A 5,937-nucleotide genomic window follows, 5' to 3' on the forward strand; every position below is an offset into this window, starting at 1 on the left:
CTGAGGGCATCAGCACAGGAGAGGCGATGATTGTGCTCATGCTTGACATAAAGGAGCTATCCCTCCTGCATATGCACATCTGTTGATCTATGGTAGACAGAATTAGTACTGTACATCTAACAATATCTACAATTGTTAGCTTCATTTTTAAATTTACCTTGACCTCCTGTCATCTGTGCTCCTTTTTAGCACAAGGAACAGGGTGGCAGGGCAGTTGGTATTCCTGGAGTTTTTCCCAGCTCCATAAGTCTTGTGCTGGCAACGGAAGTCAGCCTGTATGATACATGCAGCAATCAATAAGTCTGCTTGTGGTTCTGTTGTTCATGATTCATGTGTATTCCCCCTGTACTGCAATCAAACATAATGTAGAACCTCACATTGTCTCCCTGTATGTCCCTGTATGCTACCCTTCCATGCTGCACTTACTCTGTAAGCGTTATACCTCCCTGATTCAGGATAGGTTCTTGCTTTCCTCCACGTTAGGGTGGAGGAAGTCTGGAAATGCGCCAGCCATTTGTCCACCTCCTCTCTGGTCTCCATCCTCACTTTGACCTCTGCTCTGTAACTGTTTGCATCCCCGCTCGGCTCCATCACACAAATAAGGTGTGTGTAGCTCAATGGCAAAACTTTCTGTTATTCATAATGTCTGTGTAAGGACAAGGACAAAGTCAGTGTTGTTCTTCAATGTTATTAAAAAGTATTGCAAATAATTACTCTCAACCATTCACTTATTCCTAACCTCAAGCACTGCCAACTGCTCCGCATTGCCATGTGTCTGGCAAATATGGCACCATTTACCTGTCATACTGACGATAGATGTTGGTCTTTCTAATGAAAAAATACTGTGGAGCAGGTTGTGGGTTAGTCATACTGTGATATTGTGACTGTAAAAAATACACTCCAACATCGAACAAAGATTTTTCATGCCTTAGGCTACCTATCCAAGTGCAGTTTGCAGATAGGCTACTCTGTCAGTCTCTATGGGACAGGAAGGTATAGAGTAAATTGTAATATACATACACTAATGAAACAACCTAAACTCTAAACTACATATTGATACCTAAACTAGCCTATATTGATATCAAACAAGTTTTGACATTTCCCTCTTTCCTCCATACTTTGTTGCATCAAATATGACCATTATATTGGTAAGCCAAGGCTGATACATGTTGTTCTACATAGCCTTGCCATTAAGGGAATTGTAGAAGCCTATGCCCGCGAATTGTCAACATTCTATCTCCTCAGAGGGGAGAGCAGCATTCTCTTGCGTAGAGAGAAAAGGTCCTGTGGGCTGCGTAACTTCAACCCAGCGATGTCTCCCGAGCAGGGCCGGCCCAAGCCTCCATGAGGCCCTAAGAAAAATTTGATTTTGGGGCCCTCTATTACTGCCAATAATAATGATTATTGATCCTTCACACACCTACTATAAACGTATTCTACTTATTCTATTTGTACTGTCATTATGAATACACTTGTAAAACTAAATGTGAGAACTTTTTGTTGTAGTTAGATTGTAATCCACAGTGATTAATGCCATGGAAGCAGACACCAGATTTGCAAACTTCTGCAGTACACTGAGCAATTATAAAGGCTGTTTTGTTGTTAACTTACCACGTACAGCTGAGGTTGCAGAAGACACAGAGGGGACAGTGGGCACAGTGGATGGAGCAGAGGATAGAGATGGACCTGAGATGAAAAACATGTCCCTTGTCATATGATTATATTTTATATTAGTATATCTTAATGAGATAATTTGACTAGAAATGAAATATATATGGTGACAGTGTTTGATCACCTGATTCATCAGCCTTGGCTGCTCCTGAGGAGGTGGATTGCCCCTGGGCTGAGTCAGTGCCTCCTCCAAAATACTTTAACAGTGCTCCTGGGAAAGTTTCATATAACGTATGAGCATAATAGGGAGTTGATGTAAAAGGAATATGTTTATTTACTCACATAAATTACTGTGCTCTGCAGCAAACAATTGCAAACAACATACCTCAAACTATAAGTTAACTAAATGAATTCATTAATGCAAAACCATATTGCTAGCAAACGTGCGTTTGTAATTAACGTTAGTTATTAAACATTTGCTATCAAACGTTGTTATCAAAAACGTTTTGATGCCCAAGAGCGACCCAGAATAATATATATACACTGAGAATCAACTTATTCAAAGTATGACACAAACACAACAACGTTAGCTTGAATAGTAAGCTATCTAACCGACCCATAAGTAGTTAGACGTTTTGAACTAATGTTAGCTAGCAAATTTGCTATTAGAGGCTAACGTATTTTTTTCTCCTCTTCCTTTTTCTTCGTCTTCCTCTTTCTTTTTCTGCTTCAAACTGCGCGGTGAACGTCGGCGGTGCTGAAGGTGCATAGGGCGGGACTTGGCGTGGCCATAGTAGGATTCGTAAACTCGCCTCCGGCCCCTCCCCTTCGTTGCCGGCAGTTAGCTCCTTACTGCTACTGGCTTTAGCTTCATTTCTACCGTCAATATTAATTCAATAACTGCTTCTAAACCAAAAACTTCACCAGCGGACATGTTAGAGCGGGAGTCTGACCTGAAATCACAGAGAAATGAACAGTGACGTTTTCCTCAGGTAAATACTGCTATATTAATAATATATATATATATTAACCTCTATCTATCACATAATGTTAGTGTTTATACCTTAACTATGAGAACCAACAGTGTTTTATGCTTGTCTTTCCAGGTACAGCAGTGAGCAGTGACCTACAGTCTACACAGCCCAGTGAAGTTAAACATATTATATATTACATAATATTAACAACATTAGTCAAGCAGTTGTTTCTAGTGAAGAAACACCCAGTAAATGTACCAAAGTAATCAGAGTAATAGTATAATGATTACTGTAACCTCCCATCTGTTATATTCTTTATACACATTAGTTTACTGAGACCATGGAAACAGAAACCTGGAATACTTTATCCTGTACAACATGTCAACATAACTGAAGGAATCACTCATTTAATAAAGTAAATTGTTTATGTGGTTTAAAAACTGCCAAGTAACCAACTGTTAACAGTACTGTATCCATATTTAATAGTCTGATATTTTAACTTAAAAGTATTATTACCAAAGTTAACCTTCAGATATGTGTAAAAGCTGCAATTATGTTTGAACCCCATTAAAAATACTGTATACTGAATATTCTATCATTTATATTATATACTGTATTATGATGTAATTTATCTTCCAATGTAATAAAGTTTGAATGTGAGACAGTAATGTTTTGTGTTGCTTACATTCATTAATACAGGTTTAAATTTCACATTTTCATATTGATAGATGACCAGATTTTCAACTCTTTCAAAATCTTCATAAAACCTTTGTGAAATAACATGTTATTTATATAAAACCACACTTATTACTGAATTTAAAACTGACCAAAACTCTTCTTAAAAGTAAAACACTTTATTTATCTTTCATATTCCAGTTACACATGTTGTAAGTAACAAAGCTATAACTTTTATGTAAACTGTGCAGACTATGTCCTACATCAAGGTTTATGGTTTCTAGTATATTGAAGTGTGAGCTGGTAATGGAGCTCTGCAGTCAGTGTTCATCTTGTTGAGTCTTCCTTTGGATACCCAGACTGTCCTGATGCTGCAGCTGTCTCTGTCCTCTGATCGGTCCAGGAACACCTGAGCTTCATCAGGTCACCTGTAAAACAAGGCAGATTCAGTGTTACTTGTAAGGCAGCACATAATATACAGTATAATATAATATACAGTGTAATATAATACAATATAATATAATATACAGTGTAATATAATATACAGTGTAATATAATACAGTATAATATAATACAGTATGATATAATATACAGTATAATATAATATACAGTGTAATATAATACAATATAATATAATACAGTATAATATAATACAGTATAATATAAAATACAGTATAATATAATATACAGTGTAATATAATACAGTATAATATAATATACAGTGTAATATAATACAGTGTAATATAATACAGTATAATATAATACAGTATAATATAATATACGTATAATATAATACAGTATAATATAATACACGTATAACAGCTCATTGTGGCTCACAGTAGTCCTAAGTTATAAAATAAAATAATAAAGCAGTGTCTCAGCTAACTGTAGTGATGTGTTGTTGAAACAGTCTGAGGTTACCAACACAATGTCTATCTAATGGCAGCAGATACACACACAGGACATTTACTGACTGTAACTGATGTTGGAACAAGTTCCCGGTGCAATAACAGACATTTAGCAGTGAGCCTCAGTGTTTATAATACAATAGGAGATGATATGAGTATAGGATGTTACACTGGACCTACACTTATATCGTCAGTAATAGCAGTACTTCAGTAATGCTAAATAAATGGATCAGAAAACTTTTATTCATCGCGGTTTGACTCCACTAAACAACCTAGAGAGCAACCCCAGCTGCTGGGTGCTAATCAAAGTTACACAGTAATACTAAACTAATGAATCCCTGCAGTTTGACTATTTCTCTCTCACTGTAGCTCTATTGTTAACTCTGGTGCACGTTGATCAAGTTAATTTACACACCGTAACACACACACACACACACACACACACACACACCACACACCTGAAGCGAAGAACAACAAAGCTAACGCTAGCTGACATAACGTTAGCACGTCAGTACAAAGTCGCATAAAAAAGAATCACCATAACTTACTTATTCTGTTAGCTTCACTGAGGCTCCTGTAGCTAACAACTGTTAGCATGTGCTAGCATTACACGAACAATGAAAAACAGCATCAATTCTTAAAAATACTTCCAGTTACTTCCTCTGCCGTCTCTCCACAGACAGTTGGTACAATCCCTCTTTCAGGAACAGTCTTTCAGCCAGTCCACTGTTGTACTGACCGAGGTTGTGAAAGCAGTCCGACACAAAGTGGGTCACACACTTTCCGGTTTTTCTGACTCTAGCCGGACATTGTAAAAAATAATTTACATAAATGTACATATGTAAATGTGTGTTGGGCTGTGCAGCCAATGACTGAACAGTTTGTCTGCTGAGGCCTTTGCCCAGACATCAGGCTGCAGGCTGCAGGCTGCAGGCTGGGCTTGCTGGTTCTCCTAGCTTGCCTTTTATAGTAACAAGGCGGAGCTCCGATAGTCAACAGGAAGTAAAGTGAGGTGGGTGGCAACAGGCTGAGCAAATGACGTCAAAAACTCTGGACCTCTGAACCTGCGTGATTTATCTCCTATATTCTGACTGAGGCAGCCCACAAAAACATGACTGAGTCATTTTTGTTCACACTTTGCCTGCTGATAGGCCCTCCAGAGTCCCAAATGTACATAATCAAATGATTAAAAAGTTGGTTTTGCATAATATGTCGCTTTTAAGAAAGCTGAATTGAGATCTCTGGGTGACATAAAACCATGCCCAAAGAGTGCATCAAGGCACAAGATTCTAGCAAGCATCTTGATCATAGTGATAACTAGACGTAGCATTTTACTATATGGTCTGATGTTTGAACCCAAAAAAACATTGAAATACTGTGTTGGACGCCCCAAAACTAACTGTACACGCAAGGAATCCCTAAAATATCTGTAAATGGAAGTTAAGTGATTCAGTGATGACAACTTATCAAAACCCATCAGAGCACAGAGACTAATACTCAACCCAGGAAAGATGGTGCTCGATTCCAAGGGTTCCCAAACTAATGCATACAAGGACATTTCATGTTTTATCATATTTAGCAAATAACATATTACAAATAATTATAATATTTAATCATGTCTTAGATTTTGCTCAGGTAGTAGAGCAAAGTTAATGTGTACTGTGTCATTCATATAGGGCATTTTTAAATGATTCGAAACTTGACAAGATATGACAAACTTGAATATGTACTGTTGAGAATGTTTTGTCCATTGTACTGAATGTTTTATT

At 37.4% G+C, this 5,937-nt stretch overlaps 1 long non-coding RNA gene across 1 annotated transcript; it reads right to left on the reverse strand.

Annotated features, from left to right (window-relative positions):
* Positions 1-3,418: 3,418 nt before the first annotated feature.
* On the reverse strand, positions 3,419-5,110 carry LOC127359909 (uncharacterized). The gene is made up of 2 exons (XR_007883035.1): positions 4,717-5,110; positions 3,419-3,688 (listed from the first exon to the last, which is right to left on the reverse strand). It is a non-coding gene; the product is annotated as an uncharacterized LOC127359909 (long non-coding RNA).
* Positions 5,111-5,937: the final 827 nt, after the last annotated feature.

Source organism: Dicentrarchus labrax, unplaced genomic scaffold, assembly GCF_905237075.1.
Source record: "Dicentrarchus labrax unplaced genomic scaffold, dlabrax2021, whole genome shotgun sequence".
Lineage (NCBI taxonomy): Eukaryota > Metazoa > Chordata > Actinopteri > Moronidae > Dicentrarchus > Dicentrarchus labrax.